The sequence below is a fragment of the Zootermopsis nevadensis genome, unplaced genomic scaffold (genome assembly GCF_977971745.1).
Source record: "Zootermopsis nevadensis isolate Lab colony 2312 unplaced genomic scaffold, Znev_1.0 Znev_ptg000001l, whole genome shotgun sequence".
Taxonomy (NCBI): domain Eukaryota; kingdom Metazoa; phylum Arthropoda; class Insecta; order Blattodea; family Termopsidae; genus Zootermopsis; species Zootermopsis nevadensis.
This window is the reverse complement of record NW_028259133.1, coordinates 4,191,542-4,210,751: the sequence shown is the minus strand read 5'-3', so window position 1 is coordinate 4,210,751 and position 19,210 is coordinate 4,191,542. Positions and strand designations below refer to the sequence as shown.

Below are 19,210 nucleotides of genomic sequence, written 5' to 3'. Positions count from 1 at the left end.
CTAGTTTGATCCTGACAACATTCAACGCAGGCTGTGTGCGTGTGGCTCAATGTCTATTAATATTTTGTGAGATAAAAATTGATTTTACGTAAATAAATAATCAATAACGTTAATCCATAATGAAGAGTCCTTTATATTTGGATCAAGATAAGTAAAAAATGATGTCGGTGTTGGTCCTCTGGGTAGTAACGCCGCGAAGACTCGAGGGGAGATACCGACATTTCGGAAGAAGAGGACTGAAGATGGCAGCAGTATATTCCTCCGAAAAACGGCGTAACTACCCTGAAGATCAAAATCGACATCTTCACGGCCGTGAAAACCTCAAATCTAAAAAATGATAAACTATTCCTTTAGAGGCTTAACAATTTTTTTAAATTTTTCTTGTAAGAAAAACTTGTTATTATTCTTCTTCATTGGAACAATTTCAGTAATGGAGACGCCACTGTATAAAAAACTTGAGAGTGATAATCTCATATGATTGACGTTTTGTGTAGGACTACAAAATTTCTTCAAAATCGATCACAGGACTCAAAGATAAATGTAAATGTTCACCTATTCCCAAGCTAAAGCGATGCCTCAAATTAAACGAAAATGGTTTGACAGCTCAGAGCTTATGTCTACTATACCTAGTCGAGTCGAAATCGGTACAGTATTTTGGGTACTAACTGATAGAAAAGTCAGAAATTATTTTTACTGTTTTCTTTTCGACACGCACCTAAAAATTTATTATTTAACGAAATTTGTTTGCAAATTATATAAATATACCCAGTATTTTGAAATTACATATTTATATCATGTATCTTTTGGTTATGAAAATTAATCGTAACTTTTTCATTTGCTATTTTGAATAATTTTTGGATTACATATTGACTATAGAATTTGTCACATAGTCCTTCAAATTTTATGCAGATGTTACGTTTTGCACTTCCATTGTTGTGTTGCAGACTTTTTTTGTAAGACTGGCAGATTAATTGCATTTATAAAGTTCAAAGAAGTGCTTAAAGGTACCTCGTGACCTTTCGTTTGAATGTAATTCGTCTTTTAAACCTCTGAACACTTAAAACTGTCATGAGTTCTCTGTTGTCAAAATACGGAATCCGAATTCTTAGTGCCTGCAGCTATAATATGTACACGTAAAGTCCATTTGCAACAGGTGGATGGAAAACTATTCTAAATAAGCAAATGAATAATGCAAATCAATGCGTTCATTTTTACATTAAATGTTACAAATACAATGAAATAAACCTGAGTTAAATGTAACACAGTAACTGCATTATAAATCCTTGACAAACCTCACCACGACACAAACAAACAGATCTCACTCACTTCAACTCACTCTGCTTTCTGCGACTCCTGACCACCAACTGACGATGGGAGACTGTTGCCTCATCTCTGCCAGTGTGTCAGAAACCCCTCCGGAAGACAGTGAAAGGATGCTCATCCCCACTAATTTTCTTATGTTCGTTGTAATTTCCTTTACTCCGGTCAGGTGTAACTGGTTAACGTAATTCTTACGAACACTGGGAATAGAAAGAAGGAAGAAGATGGCCTTTGACTTTCCCTGATGTTCTTGCAGCTTCTATGGCTTGCTTACGTAGCCCCAGCAGTCGAATCTTTCTTACACTAAACGAGTGTCCATTCATATAAAGCGATTTCTTCTGCGATAAGACGCTATCGATTGATCGATCGATTGCTGGCCTTTCCCTGATGTTCTTGCATATTCTATGGCTTGCTTACGTAGCCCCAGCAGTCGAATCTTTCTTACACTAAACGAGTATCCATTCATATAAAGCGATTTCTTCTGCGATAAGACGCTATCGATTGATCGATCGATTGCTGGCCTTTGACTCTCCCTGATGTTCTCGCACCTTCTATGGCTTGCTTACGTAGCCCCAGCAGTCGAATCTTTCTTACACTAAACGAGTGTCCATTCATATAAAGCGATTTATTCTGCGATAAGTCGCTTTCGATTGATCGATTGTCTCATCACAGATTTTGGTGGCAACTTCGCGTTAATTCGGTAACTCGTACTAGTGTTCCATGAAATGCAGTCCTCAAGATCAATTCAGTTTGTTAATTAGTCACAAATAAAATCTATATAATTTTAAATAGACGTACGTAATTAACCCTACGACTGAAGATTTCTTTTAAAATGACTTCGTCTGACTACTGGATCACATGAATAAGCTGCTCAGTTTTCATAAGGGCGCTCTGGTGCTTCTTTTGGGAAACTTTCTTCTAATTTTCCTGAGACTTTTCCTTGCGTATTTTCATTGCACGTGTAAAACATCCGATGCTGTAGTGTCAACGATCCACCCACCACATACAGAAAGAATCCAGAACAAGAGTCACACGTGGTTATCGCCATTTGCTCTTATCACTACTGCTGATTCATTGGTGTGACGTCACTCATTGTTAGAGCTGACGGAGTACGAACAGCGGCAACCAATGCAGTATCCGTGCATTGCGGGAAGGCCGAACCCAGGCGCATCAACCTTTGAGTAAAGTTAATGATTTGCCGGGTAATTACGACATTCAAGTCTGTCCCCTTTCGTGAGATCTAAGGTTCTCACGATAAGTATGAAGATGGCTGACTTCTGTGGCGTTTGGCCGTGTAGCCTGGTAGATAATGGCCGACGTTTCAATAGTGCTTACTGCCAATATTATCAGGGTGAGCATCCTGCAACACAAATGTCCTCATTACTTCCACGTTGTGGCACAAGGTTGATTGGAGCAACCGGCCACTGCCACGGTCTCAGGTCTTGACTTAGTTGTTACCGCCCTCTCTGTCCGTCTCACAATGTGGGAAACAGGTTTTAGAACTTCAAACAAGCAAAATTGTTTTAAATTCCTCTTTCTCTGAAGATGCTTTTAAGTCTCGCTAACTGCTAATCTTCTTCGCTGCCGCAGAAACCAAGTCACGAAGTCAAAATCGTGATTTTACTTTCTTAGACTCGGTAAATAATCGAATGGTATTCATGATTATGTGTCGAGGATATATTCCTTTGCGATGATATCACTACCCATGATCCTCCACGATGACAGATGTACTCAACGGAAGTGATAGTATCTTTGCCTGTGATATCCGCCTAAACAGAGAACGGCAGACCGAATTTTCATCAGATACTCTGTGAATTTTTAATTTCATACAATCGTTAACACCAACGTCACGGATGTTCGAATTTGTGAGATGAGAGGACTTCTGCCATGACGTAATTACCCATGATCCACTGCGACGAATGATTACTGCCCGTGTCAACTGTCAATGGTTATGGAACTATCCGTGCTGCCATCTAACACTGACCATACGAACTATTTTATATCACACCTGTCCGAAATTGTTGTCGCGGAGGACGGTGAGTTTGTTTGTTTGTTTGTCGTCAGTCTTTAGACTGGTTTGATGTGGTCCTGCATTTTCGCCTATCTTGAGCCAATATCTTCATTTCCACATATTTTCTACAGCCCACATCCTCAAAAATATGCGTCACATATTCCAATCTCTGCCTCCCCCTACAATTCTTCCCTTCAACTGTTCCTTCCATTACCAAATTAACCAATCCTGGGTGCCTCCTATCTCTTCTTATCGTAAGATTTTTTCTTCGCCTATCCTGTCTAAGACCAGCTCATTTCGTACTTTATCAGTCCACTTAATTTTCAACATCCATATATGGCACCACATTTCAAATGTTTCTAACCTCATTCTTTCTGGCTTCCATAGAGCGCTGTGCTCCAGACATATAACTTCAGAGACGGTGAGTTAACAATCACAAAAAGAATATGTTTTTGATAATGATGAGAATAATTATAAAATTGTGGAATTAATTAAACGTACAAAGAACTATGATTTGGAGAATAATTGACCACTAATGCGAGTAGATGGGGGCTAAAAGTTCATGTATAATATTTTCAAACAGTTTGGGTTTAAATAAAAGTGGTTTCAACGGGCAACGTGGTAATAAAATAACAACAGAACGAAGACAATTAAGAAATAATTATGCCATAAGAAACCGAAAGACAAACAGACCGCCGTGCGTTAGTGAAGAGTGTAACAGGAAGGAACTAGTAATCTTAAAGCTATACACATTAGAACACATGAGAGCCTGTCGTCTGTTGCTCGTTCAGTGGTTGTGGAACGAATGCTTTTAGGATCGGTCGTCACTCACCGCGAAATCTTGCGCATGCGCGTATATCGAATTCCTAGCAGGGATTTTCTGCGGACTGTACACTGAAAATCGTTAAAACAGGACACGGAATTAGCAATGGGTGTGTGTGTGGAACAGCGGGCTGTCGGGTGATTGCGCTACAAGAGTTATTGGCTTGTGGGAAAATCCTCGTCTATCAGAACAACTGAATCGTGAATTCCGTGACTCTATAGCGCTGAATACCTTCTCATAGTGAGTGGAAGACACCGCTCATCCCCACATGTAAGAAACTTACTCTTACAAGAACACTGCGCAAATAAACGTTTCTTCAGATCCGTTTGTCCACAGAAATAAATGAAAATAAAAATACTTTTTATCATCTGAGTAAACCAACCAATTCCATGAAGTATAGTCGTTATTAACAAGCTAATATTCGCTCATCTAGACCAAATCGCCACCAGTTATGGAACCCGAATTATCGTTGTCATTTTCAATGCTTTATATCTCGCGTCAAATTAATATAGTACAAACAATTCACTTTATTCTTTTAAAATCAACGCCTGCGGAGTGAACAACGTTTTTTCATGAAGATGGTTGTCTTCTGGGCTGTTGCGCCGTGTAGCCTGGTAGAAGCTTACACATCGCCCTGATGATGGAGGTAGCAAGGACCTCTGAAACGTCCGTAAACTTCTAACAGACTACACGGCGTTACAGCCCAGAAGACAGTCATTCTAACCTAACCTAACCTAAACTAACCTAACCTAACCTAAACTAACCTAACCTAACCTAAACTAACCTAACCTAACCTAACCTAACATAACCTTCGGACTCGTCGCCGTGGGAACCCGGCTACCTCAGCCGTCACAGATTCACAGTCTTTTAAACAAATCCAAATCATTTCAATGTTGAAACAGTCCGAGTCAAGCATTGGACTGAAAGGTATTTTTTAAATGTGTCAATGAGTCCTCTAGGACCCGCTTATGAGGTCCTCATCTTGAACATATGTTAAGCTTAAGGTCAGGATCAAGTTTATTAATTTTCTTCCTTTCTTCTTCTTTACATTTCTTTCAAATTGTCTCAGTTATCAGTAATGTTACGGTACGCAAAGTGAATCATAAAATATCACCGTCATGTTAACCTTCTGTTACGTTAGATGAATCTGTGATGTCGAAACATTATAAGTAGCAAGCTGCAGACAAGTTGAAAGAGAAAGTTCGACAGCATCTGAGGATGGGCCATGAAGAAGCCTTCTCATGGCCGCCCAGTTCTTCTGCCGCCTGCGTTTTCACTTACGGAACAACGGTCTATGTACGTACACACGTAACCTGACGAAGCCATCGCAAAAATACGAGTTGTTTTGTTCGATATTTTTCGTTCTGTCTTCCAGTTTACATCCCCCTCTCTTCTACTTCTGTCTTCATTTTCATCTGTTCAATTCATTGTGTTCACTATTCTTATCGGTTACATAAGATGTGCCCCAAATGAGCGCACATCAAATAGTTTGTGATTTATACAATTCTTGGTATTCTAAAAATTCGGATTCCCCAGACCTGTTAATGCGGTTTCAGCGAATGTTATGGACAAAACACTGCCTACAGCCAGATGTTAATTCACGTCGCCATATTCACTTGCGAGAAAATGCTCAAATAGGATTAACGTAGAACCGAAATTCACGAAGCGACGTGAAACGAAATTTGAAATTAATTTTCTAGTAGTTGAAGATTTCTGTCTTCTGGGTTGTTGCGCTGTGTAGTCTGGTCGATGTTAACCGACGTTTCGGAGGTCATACTGCCTCCATCATCAGGGCGATGAGTATGAAGATTTCTGTCTTCTGGGTTGTTGCGCTGTGTAGTCTGGTCGATGTTTACCAACGTTTCAGAGGTAATTAGGGCGATAAGTCACTGCAACAGCAAGGATATCTAAAACGTCGGTAAACTACAAGGCGTAACAACCTAGAAGACAACCGTCTTCAGACCCACCGCCTTGTAAACCTCAAATCGTACATTTCTAGTAGTTTTTAAGCAAACAAAAGTTTAATATTCTTATCATCAAAATCCGTTAGCTATTGCTGTAAAACGTAGCCTTGTTTCTAAATAACACGCGTAATGTAAGGCCATACCGAACTTGGTACAATAATTATTTGATCAATAAAAGAAGTCATTAAAATCTAATTCGGAACGCATTGTTCGTTTTTGCATTTGACAGACAGGGAGTTGAAACTTTCTGCATAGCTAACTTGAAATTAGTAAATATATTCCAAATAATCACATACTCTGTACGTTATTAATAAAATAATAATTTACCTCCACCTTTGGAATTTTAGGAGTAGTAATAATATGAATAAATTATGCCACGTCAAGGTTATTATGGGTTCTGATTTCTTGTTTTTTTTTTAAAGAAATACGCTGTCTGCAGTTTCAGGGCTGATATTGATAATGTAAGACATTGAAACTTTAGTAACTATCTACACAATCCCACACTGACATCCTCAGTGCAGTGAGAACATCAGATCTAACGAATAATACTTATTTTGTTATGTTGGCAAGCATGTAACTGTCTGCCTTCAAGGCAGCACAAAGATCCCTAGGAAGAATAACTTGGTAATTTGGTATTTGAAAGTCAGAGGGTCAGAAATGCTGATGCCGGTCTCAATGATGAGATGTTGGCCTTCGAATATCTAACATTCATGTACAATGAAACACTTCAAAGATGATACTTTCCTGATAACATCTCCGGAAAAGGAGACCGGTCTATTATTTTCATGTTGCACGCACGTAAATTACGTGTCGGCTGAACGGAAATAGCTGCATCAGAACTTTTTCATTTACAACAGCGGAGATTTTAATTGATACATGACAGTACATTTTCAGTTTGGACACTGAAGTACAATGCGATAAAATGACTCAGCAGTTGGATGAAAGATGAATTTAGATTTATATATTTACTCTTTTCTCTGATAATTATTATAACTACTAATTATAATTATGTGCTGGAGTGACAGCCGACAAGAATAACTGGGACTCTGAGTCAAGATTAATTTTTATTGATTACTGGAAATCTAAACATAAAAGAAACTAAAGATAAGGAAATTTTCTATAGATAGCTTTTGTGCTTCATCGCGACGGTATATCGGGGTGTAATAGGAGAAAATGCTAATGTCATCATCAACTATTATGGGCCTTACAAGGATATCTGCACTAAGTACCAAAACTTAAAGTATTCGGATTTCAGTTTCATGATAAATTTTTTTACGCTCAAATCACCACCAGAATGCAACAAAAAATTATAATCAGTGGTTAGTTATCAAACTATATACGTATGTGGCGAAGTTCAAGTACTTAGGTACAACAGCTGCGAAAATAATACACATTATAAAATGAAACGAAGTTTGGAAATTCAGTTAAGATAAACACTTTCAGACTTGAAGATTTCTGTCTTCTGGGTTGTTGCGCTGTGTAGTCTGGTCGATGTTAACCAACGTTTCAGAGGTCATACTGCCTCCATCATCAGGGCGGTGAGTATAAAGATTTCTGTCGTCTGGGTTGTTGCGCTGTGTAGTCTGGTAGATTTTTACCAACGGAGGCAGTATGACCTCTGAAACGTTGGTTAACATCGACCAGACTACACAGCGCAACAACCCAGAAGACAGAAATCTTCATACTCACCGCTGTGAAAACCTCAAATCATACAATTTCAGACTTGATGGTAACTATATGGACCATCAGCATTAACAATTAATAATTCTGCATAAAGTGTGTTTATTTGTTTCGTATGATTATGCAAAATCTATGGAAATCAGATGAAGTTCTCTCGCCGTATCTAATTACTTCTCAGCTATCTTTTTAAGTTGGAATACGTTATCTGTGGTTGACCGCCCAACTCTAAACTCGCTCCTTTTTTCATTCTTCATTTAGTCTGTCCCTCTTGTATTGTAGTGATGTACAACTTTGTTATTCTAAAAGACAAACCACACATCGAAAGTTTTGTGAACATGTTTGCGAAGAAAATATTTGCACCTCAGAACGTTAAAGTATTCTAGAAAGATTTTGAAAAAAAAAAAACCACAGAAAAATGAAGGTCTTATAATTTTTAATCTTCACTTCATACTATTACGTAAATTAAATAAAGAATGGTGGAATTTACGAAACATGTAGCATGCAATGAGCGTGAAAAAGTGTTATAAAGTTTGACCTTTAAGCGCCGCGAATGTGGATCCTTGACGAAGAAATTATTATTGAATTTATTCTGCATAATTGTGGGCTACTAATGCAACTCAATCCATACGGTAACTTTGCGCCGTTCCTGCAAGGTTAACCATATTCCGCACTCGTCATTGACCTATGGGGGCAAAACATCGCAGTTGGCAAGGCTGTACGATGAGAATAACAACCAATCAACATAACCTTTCACCTAACCCCCCTCCCCGTGCATAAATAATGTCACAGCGTACACACATTGAAGTTAATCTCAGTTAATGGTAACATTTATGTCGAAGCCAGCATCACTCATAATAATTCTACACGTCACCACAGAAATTTCTCGTGCAAAGTCACGAGGCTGCTGCACTGTCAGCCGGAACCTTGGCTACGTACTTCCATTCAATTCGAGCACTTCCTGATAACATGTTCTAGAGAAAAATTAAAAAGCATTGGGAATAAAGCATCCCCCTGTTTGGGACCACTGTGCATTGGGAAGGGATCAGACAGAATGTTACATATACGAAGACTCCTAGATACCCCCGTCCATACACATCTCAATTAAACTAAAAAATTTCTTTGGTGTTCCAAACTCAATCAAAATGCTATACAGTACCTCCCTTCTAAATGAATCAATGAATATTAAGCACTAAACAGAAACAAAGGAACTTTGTCACACTGTGGACACGCCCTTGCTTTCCCAGTACCTGGAAAGAACTGGTGAATTGTCCTTTAATCAATATCGCATCCAGGAGCTGCAGAATATGATTGTGCTGTCATCTTCCGAGAGGTCTCTTCAACAGCCACCCGGATAAGCTATAACTGGCGTGTTTAATTTTATCAAATCTTCTTGCGTATGTAAAATACCTTCGCTATAGAGATCCGTGAGCACGTCTTTTAATGTCAAGGCTAATTTTACGTAATGTTTACGAAATTGTACATACATCCGCTTATAACGTTAACTTCGGAACGGTAAAAGTCATTTCAGTTAATTATGGCAAATTTCTGCATCACCTGAACAAAGACATTGCATCAGTCACGTTTGAAATTTCTCCTCAGGTGTGACTCACATTTGGAGCAAGTTCTTTAACTGAATCCTCAAAGCGTCTCCGATCATTAAATTGTGGCATTAATGTATAACGATCCCTTTCAAAGCGTAGTGTTGTCAGACATTGATACTTCTGGTTGAACTATGGTTGATGTTTTCAACTTTTCAAGACTTTGATATGTTCTCTTCTGCAGGTTACTGGTTTATCCTACAAATTTTTCCATGTTACTTCTTCTCTTGAAATATTTCAACTGAAAAGTGTAATTTCCATTGTTGAAAGAAACGAAGTAAGCATTTCTTTTACCGATCTCCTTACATCAAATAAATATGTACTATTACGAAGTACACCGTGAGTAAGAAAGGATAGACTTTGTTATTGTCGCTTCGGACCACCTAAAGTTTCATTTAAACTAGAGCAGAGCGCTACTTTCGGAACTCCTCGGGGGGGGGGGCAAAGTTCTTAAAAGCAACGACCCCCCCCCCCGGAAGTGGGGTTGGTTGCGTTTTAAAATCTTGAGTAAGAAACTAAACCAACCCCCCCGAACGGGGGTTTAAAACAATTGAAACGCAACCAACCCCCATTCGAGGGAGTTGGTTGCGTTTTAAAATCTAAACTAACTAAACTAACCCCCCCAACTAAACTAACCTCCCTTCGGGGGGGGGGTTAGTTTAGTGTCTTATTCAAGTGTTTTAACCCTTGAGTAAGAAAACTTGACCAACCCCCCTCGGGGTGGTTGGTTGCGTTTTAAAATCTTGACTAAGAAACTAAACCAACCCCCCCGAACGGGGGTTTAAAACAATTGAAACGCAACCAACCCCCATTCGAGGGAGTTTGGTTGCGTTTTAAAATCTAAACTAACTAAACTAACCCCCCCAACTAAACTAACCTCCCTTCGGGGGGGGGGTAGTTTAGTGTCTTATTCAAGTGTTTTAACCCTTGAGTAAGAAAACTTGACCAACCCCCCTCGGGGTGGTTGGTTGCGTTTTAAAATCTTGACTAAGAAACTAAACCAACCCCCCCGAACGGGGGGTTAAAACAATTGAAACGCAACCAACCCCCATTCGAGGGAGTTGGTTGCGTTTTAAAATCTAAACTAACTAAACTAACCCCCGGAATGGGGGGTTAAAACACTTGACCAACTCCCCTTCGGTGGGGTTGGTTGCTTTTTAAAATCTTGAGTAAGACACTAAATTAACCCCCCCTTCGGGGGGGTTAGTTTAATGTCTTACTCAAGTCATTTGTTTACTCGGCATTGTTGTGTTGGTACAACAATGCCGAGTAACGTAACATTGTTTGATGACGTAATTGTTTGGCTACAAATTGTTTGACGACAACGGGGAATCAGAAATTTTTATAGTAGAAACTCAGTCCGTACCACAAAGAGAACACAATGCTTCTCCGTTATGAAGACCAGTTTTTAAATCTTTTTTAGGAAAATAATCTCTGTTTACTTTGAGAATAAAACGAAGCCCGTTGCAGAAATGCTGATTATTGAAGCAAGTAGCACAGTCAATGGATTATTTAGTAGTTACAATGGTTAAAACCGGATTTCAGACCAGGCGTATAAATTTTATCATCTGCATGTTATTAACGTTCTCGTACAAAAGATTCAGATTGTGCTGTTTGGCTAGTCGCTAATTTGATTAATTCACATATTTTTATGACGTATAAATTCGAGAAAAAAATTTATGCATATATTTATATGTTTTATTTAATACAAGAGATAAACGTTGATGTACAGAAGTGTTCCAACATGTCTCACTTTAATTCTAGTATATCCCACGTGACAAAATTATTTCTTCTCACGAAATGACAGTTGGCGACTATGCTGCTCAAATAAATATTAGGAAAATCATATAATTAGTTGTCAATAGCTTAGCCGGTGTTCAATTCTGTGAAAGGAAATAACTCACTATCTAAAACTAGTTATTCCATGTGCAAGATAATCGATTTCGCTCTCTGCCACATTGCGTTATCGATCTAATGTCTCAGTCGATATTCTGCATATGTAATTTAATGTTTGAATATCGAAGGGAAGGAACAATTCCGATGACAAAGACAAAATTTCATTAGTATTTAATTTTTTTGTAGATTTTGTTTGTTTAATTGAGGTCTATTCATATAATACAGTTCCATAGTGTTTTATTAAGTAAACACCTTATATTTTAAGACATACATAAATTTTGTAGGTCACTTAACAAAAGTTAATGTGTGATTTTCTCGACGGTGAGGATAATTCTGTTCTTCTGGGTTTTGGTGCCGTGCAGACTCGTCGGTAGGGGCCAACGCTTCGAAGCTGCATACTGTTTCCATCTTCAGGGCTGAATTTAAGATACTGAGAAATGGAGGGATTTATATAGGGTTAGAAGGCAGGCTCAGAAAGTGGGGGGAAAGAGAGACGCTGAACTCTACGAGTCTACACAGCGCCAAAACGCAAAAAAAAAGAATCATCAGAAGTTGGTGCTAAATACGTGGGAAGGAAAAGATCTTGGTTCAAATCAGTAATGGAGATTTTATATTGACTGTCTACAGGTTCTGTGAAACGAGTAAGGATGGAACTTGTATGGAATGCTGTTAATGGAAATGAAGATTTGTCTGTGATGTCATAGGGTATAATATTTCGGTACATTCTCCCACAGCTAAGGTCACCCGTGTTAATCGCACGAATTTAAAATTATTCCTTTCGCAATCTTAACTTGCGAGCTTGCAGTAGTATCGAGGCCAAGCTCGGCTCAGCGTTCGCCTTGTGACATTTCCACAGGTCGACTAACAAACGGAATCGGATGGCTGTTTTCTGCGATTCATCGCCCTGATGATGGAAGCAACAAGGACCTCCGAAACGTTCGTAAACTTCTACCAGACTCACCGCCGCTGTAACGATGTTTGTATTATGTGAAATATAAGTCCGGGCAAATCTTTACGTTGTCCTTTGAAATTCAGATTTTTCAATGCGTTCCTTAAAACTAATTAAGTGTAGAAATGGAACTTAATTTGAGGATGTGCGATATTTTCATGAAGAAGGTGTCGTAAGTAGGTAATGAACTCGAGTTGGCCGAAAGCATTCTGCTGAAGGGGATTTATGGATGCGACCTTGGACTATGTAAGGGTCAGGTAGAACTAGGGAGTCCTGGATCAATACTACTTTTCCCCACCCTTCGGAACGATACGAGGTGCGTTAGCACGGGGAGAAAAACGTGGAGGCCTTGGAGGGTGATGTTGAGGGTGGTCTTGGGGGACCACTCAGTAAAAAAGTAAAGTAAAGTTTGTCCCACTATACGCCATTTAGACGCTTGGGGTGAGAGGAGTAATAGATCCTCTCTTCCTTGACCTCGGCACTAGATGGGGGTGAGTGGTCAGCATCACGCCCCGGCCGGCTTTACCCCCGGGAAAGGACCCCGGTACCCATTGTAGAGGAGGCTGGGTGGGCCCCAGAGCCGGTCTGGACGCAGAGGCTAGAGGAAAATTCCTCTGCCCCCGTCGGGGATCGAACCCCGGTCGTCCAGTCCGCAGCTAGTCATTATGATATAAAGCAGAGGTTCCCAAAGTGTTGGGCGCGCCCCCCTGGGGGGCTGTTGTTTGTATGAAAATCTTTTTTTTGTAACGAAATATTGAGAAACGTTTTTAACATCCTTCGCTTGGTTGAGGTAGTACGATGAAGTTGGAAAGCGACCTTAGAGCGCTCATTTCAGAACTCCAACCTCGGTATGATAAGTCAGTGTTATTCACACTTTTTTGTTCGCGTACCCCCAGATATAATTTCTCTTCAACTTTGTACCCCCAAAGTTGTTGGTGTATAATTCAAGTTATACATAGTATATAATCTACATCTAAAATAAATTAAATAAGTTACATTACTGATTATTCAGTGTTTATCATAAAATAATATACTTTTTTTAAATTTCACGTACCCCCTAAGATGTCTTCGCGTACCCCAGGTTGAATACCACTGTGATAAGTTATGTTCACAGAAGCAACCACATCCATCCCACTAATCCAGTTATGAAGCGTATATTTCATTACAGTTTTTTTAAATTAAATGTATTGAATAATATATACTAAATTATAAAAAAAATGTATACTCATAGCTAAATTTTATGCCAAATCTGTTTGTTTGCACTTGTTATGGAACGAGGAGTGAAATTTATGAAATGTTTTAAGGGGGCGCAAGGTATAAAAGTTCGGGAACCTCTGCTATAGAGCAAAGCGGTCTTCCTGGCTTGTGTGTCCTGCACTCCCAACCCCCTCGAGAGGGGTTTAGGGTGGCAATTAAGTTGTTAGGTTGGGGTGTAAGTGTGTGTTGTGTCTTGTTTGAGGATTGGTAGTTTGTTGAGTATTAAAGGGGACGAATGAAATGGTTTGATAGCACACCGCGAGGGAGGGGAAAATTACTTCTTTGTTTACGAGACGGGAGGGTTACTTTTTATTGTTTTTCGGGGACTAATTGGACGCAGAGTTGTTTCAATTATGAGGAAAGATCCAACAGAAGATTTGGTTAATTAGCACATTTTCTGTTCTCAATTATTGTTCGGTAGAATTTTATTATACTCTGTACATCTTTGTTGTCCATTTTGTTAATTTGTCTCCCCAGATTTTGTTTCTTTTCCAAGTATATATGAATGGGAATTGCCAAGACTAGTAATAAATACTAAGAACTAAAACCCACTATTTTTCAGCTGCTGAAAAAGGCGATTAGGTTTCGTGCGAAACCAACGGTAATCTACTGTGTAGGATTTGAGGTTTTCACAGCGGTGAGTCTGAAGATTGCTGTTTTCTGGCAATACTACTCATTTCCACTGTCGAAATAGCCGTTACAGTTTCAAATATTTTATGCTGTAGGATATTTGACTGAACTGATTTTAACAAATGATTTGTGAAGAAATGTGAATACGTATTTATATGTGTCTGTCGGTTTTGCCTTGGCTCTATCATAAGAGGTTTTGGCTTGAGTTGTGAGAAATATATCAATTGGTACATGTTCGATTAAATCTGCTTCTGCGTCTGTTTACGTAACAGGGAAATAGGTGGATGGTGTGGAAGGCTCGTGGCATGGACGGTAAGTTCACCTGATTTAAATTGGGTGGTAGACATCTTTACATGGAGACACCGCAATAGTCACGAAGGCGAAGTTCCAGGACGCTCTCTAGCAACGAGTTATTATTTTATTCAAACAGACGCGACAAAAGACTTCCGTCTCTGACGCACCTCGAGTCTGACAAATATGAGAAACGTTGCAACCATAAGTATTCTGTTTTCGGTAAAACTGCAAAGTTTGGATTTGTAACGTTACTTAAAATATACCTTCAGAAGACATGTAATTATATTTGGAACACACTGTATTTTTATTACACACACGCGCGCGTGTATATATAATATATTTATTTATTTTCCCACTTCCCAAGGAATTATGATTTCATTTCGACAGCTGTCAATACTATTTATTTATTTAGTGTTCTGTCTGACGACAGGTCCATATGAACAGGATCCTTCCATCCTTTTCTCGGACTGGGACCTGTTCATATACGTTCTTGGCAGATGATCCAGAAGTGGTTTGCCATTGCCTTCTTCTGTGTGTGAATGGAGTAATTGTTGGGATGCCCGGAGGAAAACTCCGTGTTACCTAGACCACGGCCTTGCCCAACACAAGTTATAAATTCGGGCACCGCCGGGAATTGAACCCGAGACCCCAGGATTACAAGGCCAGCGTTCTAACCGCTAGACCACCGTGGCTTTCTGTCAATGCTATAAAACAAAAATAATAAAAACAATATTCCTGAAGATGGAAGTAGAACTGCCTCTAGAATTGCTGACTGACAGTGGAAAATGACCATCGTAATTATTCCACTATGATGAATCAGCCGCAGTCAGTCCTAAAGATACTGAGAAATTAAAATCTTGTAATAAGGCGACAACAATAAACAAATATTCCATGTTTTTCACATTACATTTTACAATTCCGGAATCGAAGATCGAGAATGGCTAGTTTTGAAATCGTTAAAGAACTGCAGCTGAATTGTATGGACCTTTTCTTCAGACTGTAAGTAGGACAAACGTTACAGACGTACCAGCGCCTCATTAGTAACTGAGCATCGACGAAACAACTTCCTGTCCGCCTTGGCTGTTTGCATTTGAATACACCAGGCCTCGGAGCATTAATATTAGAAAGTGAATTTCTTACGCGTAAGGATGAGCCCTAGGACGAAGGTCAGTTTCCTTGTTTCAGCTACAACCAGCAACTATGACTTCAAGTCTTGGTGTTGATATTACAAATTATACGACGACGAAAGTTTCCGTACGTCACAGAGAAAGATTTGTGAGGATAACTAGTGATATATCATCACTGTTTTTGTGAATTCTTTGCCGTGATTTTATAAGATGCAAAGTGAATTTACCCTGTAATATCAATCACAATTCGAACCTCATGGATATGCGCTGATACCATAATTCCCAATACTACAATTCCCATTAGGGCAACTTTTCCCAGGGTTTACCCGTTTCTGCTCTGTCATCCTGCATTTAACCAGTTACTCACTGTCAAACCACTAAGTGGAATTAACTCAAAATTCCCCTCTTGGTTGTTAGTTAACAATTTCTAAACGGGCAACAAACATTTTTGTAAGCTTCCCTTGTTTCTGTATATGACAGAGGTCAGTACAGGCTTTTTCATAGTTCTTTAAACGTAAAAGCGCGTTTAGTTACGGGGTTTCATTCGGTAAATAGGCGAAAACGTATGACAAATTGGCCTATGTGAAGAAGGCGTTGGAAATATAACCTCCAATAGAAATCTTACTGCGATGGAGTCACATACAGTTCTTTTTACAGACTTTGTAGTTAAGCTGAGAGGCAGTATCATAACCCAAAAGGTATAACTAACCAACCAGATGGCTTACCGAACCCGAAGGTTCATCACCGAATTAACCAAAGCCCTCCACTGGGCCAACAAAATCCAGTCTCCTTCAACTCCTATCTCCCATAGATCCCGCCTGAGATTATCCTCCCATCTACGTCTAGGTCTCTCCAGAGGTCTCTTCCCCTCAGGCTACCCAAAGAGTGGACCCAACCAACCAGATGGCTTAACGAACCCGGAGGTTCATCACCGAACTAACCAAAGCCCTCCACCGGACCCTGTCATGGGCCAACAAAATCCAGTCTCCTTCAACTCCTATCTCCCATAGATCCCGCCTGAGATTATCCTCCCATCTACGTCTAGGTCTCTCCAGAGGTCTCTTCCCCTCAGGCTACCCAAATAGTGGACCCAACCAACCAGATGGCTTAACGAACCCGGAGGTTCATCACCGAACTAACCAAAGCCCTCCACCGGACCATGTCATGGGCCAACAAAATCCAGTCTCCTTCAACTCCTATCTCCCATAGATCCCGTCTGAGATTATCCTCCCATCTACGTCTAGGTCTCCCCAGCGGTCTCTTCCCCTCAGGCTTCCCAACCAATACCCGGTGCACACCTCTTGTCCCATCCATGCGCGCTACATGCCCGGCCCATCTCATTCTTCTCGACTTAATCACCCTGACAATAGTGAGGGAGGAGTAAGTTAACTATTAGAGCACATAAATGTCTTTGCTTAAAAGTAATGCGCTGTGTGTCTGAAAATGTTGGGCACAGGAAAGAAGGAAGGCGTAATGAAACCACAAAGAAACTACGACATCCTTAACCGGTATTAATATATCTGAGTGGTTACATATCCACGAAAATACGCAACATGCTTCCTACACGAAATTTGCATTTAACATTCTTCTAGGTTGTTACGCCGTGTAGTCTGGTAGAAGTTTACCGACGTTTTAGAGGTGTTTACTGCCTCACTCATCAGTAGAGGCAGCAAGGACGTCTGAAACGCCTGTAAACTCCTACCAGAGTACACGCGTAACAGCCCAGAAGACAGCCATCTTCAGACTCACAGCCGTGGAAACCTCAAATCCTACATAACATTCTCTGTTTGCCCATAAAAAATATTCATGTTACATTTTGTGTACAAATAGGCTATAAACACATAATAACTACTAAGATTCTGTTTAAATATTGCTCTCGTGTCAACAATAATAAATATGAAAAAAACACAACTTTGAGGTTATGTCTGACAATTTAAAATAATGGGAATTTGTATTAGCGGAAATGATGTATAGAAAGCGATATCTAAATATTACAATTACTAATTCCGGTTAGTTATTTACAGCTTACTCAATTTATCACCTGATCTGAGGGAAATACAAGGGCAATGATGTTGGACAATGTACACAGGAAGTTTTAAAATCATTTACAGATCTGTGTCAAAAGGATTGTCCGGGTTAGATGACAACTTTCTCTGAAGTGTACTCACTGGCAGACGTACGTATGTCGTAATAGCTTAATCACGCGTAACACATCCAAGCTTCCCAGAGAGCTCAATTCCTCGGAGCATTGTATTTCGAACCGGGGCTATTACATTTATCATCTTAATATAGTAGTTTCCTCCGGGATAACAATTATTTAGTGCATTAAATCAGTTCATGAGTTACTTCCTACCACGATCTTCATAATCAAAACATAGATTGTTTTACAACGCTCAAATACACAGAGGAACTAAAATAGTTTAAATGCGTCATGTTTGTGCTTAATTCAGTAGTATATTTATTTATTTCCGTCAGTACACAAACTTAGTTGTTAAAATTGGTGTTATTAAAGCTAAAACTTTAAAATTTGGCGCTTATGTATTGTAACATCGTAATAGCGATGATGAGCGCCAAATTTTAAAGTTTTAGCTTTAATAACACCAATTTTAACATCTAAGTTTGTGTACTGACGGAAATAAATAAATATACTATTAAATTAATTATTCGGTTTTGTCCGTCTAATCACAATTATATTTAAAATTTCACAAACAAGATAATTAAAATATCATTTTATGTTCCACATCGAATAATCGATTTACATTTGGAACATTTTTACAACATGTTTCGGTTTCATCGAACCATCTTCAGGTGTAAAATTATATCAACAAACTTAAAACTAAATTACAATTTCTGTTGTGATTAGACGGACAAAACCGAATAATTAATTTAATAGAGGAACTAAGTATTATGATCATAACGTAGCAAAAACTTTGGCCTGGAGTAATTGTTCTAGTTAACTGTTACGTCAGTACGCCTTGTCATGCAGGGTCTATGCCTATGATGAAGTAACTTCCTGGATAGATTATTCTGATGTCCCTTACAGTTTACTGACCACTTTCCAATAGCTTACCAGTGTGTCTTACACGCATATTTAATAGATTTTAAAACTAAGAAATGAATCCAGATAACATTAATTATTCTTAAAAAGCTGATAGTTTCTAATCCGGTCAAGAAACTGAATGAATTGTGAATTGATTCCGCTGCTTTTAATCTAAGACCTTCGTAGAAACTCGGTGTGAAGCCTAACGGAAGACTGTCGCTGATATAGCCTACCAATATATGCCCTGGCGCGTTCATTACATTCTGCACTAACAAGGAACATTCTTCTTGTCTATTACGTCACACCTCGGGTTCGATTCCCGGCGGTGCCCTAATTTATAACTTGTGTTGGGCAAGGCCGTGGTCTAGGCAACACGGAGTTTTCCTCCGGGGGCTTCCCCGGTTTCTCCGTGGCATCCCAACAATTACTCCATTCACACACAGAAGAAGGCAATGGCAAACCACTTCTGGATCATCTGCCAAGAACGTATATGAACAGGTCCCAGTCCGAGAAAAGGATGGAAGGATCCTGTTCATATGGACCTGTCGTCAGACAGAACACTAAATAATAATAATAATTACGTCACACATCTTATGCTTTGTCAGTCTCACATTCAAGAAA

General features: G+C 39.4%; 1 protein-coding gene across 4 annotated transcripts in view; it reads right to left on the bottom strand.

The window, feature by feature from the left end:
* LOC110827296 (uncharacterized) overlaps nucleotides 1–19,210 on the bottom strand; it is a 48,248-nt gene that overhangs the window by 11,246 nt on the left and 17,792 nt on the right. The window contains exon 1 of one of the 4 annotated variants that reach the window (XM_022058838.2): nucleotides 1,327–1,431. The exons of 1 other annotated variant lie outside the window; for it this stretch is intronic. The gene's annotated coding sequence lies outside the window, so the exon portion shown is untranslated. Of the gene's footprint in view, nucleotides 1–1,297; nucleotides 1,432–19,210 lie in introns of those variants that run through there. 2 more of the 4 variants (XM_022058840.2, XM_022058841.2) reach the window with 2 other exon arrangements.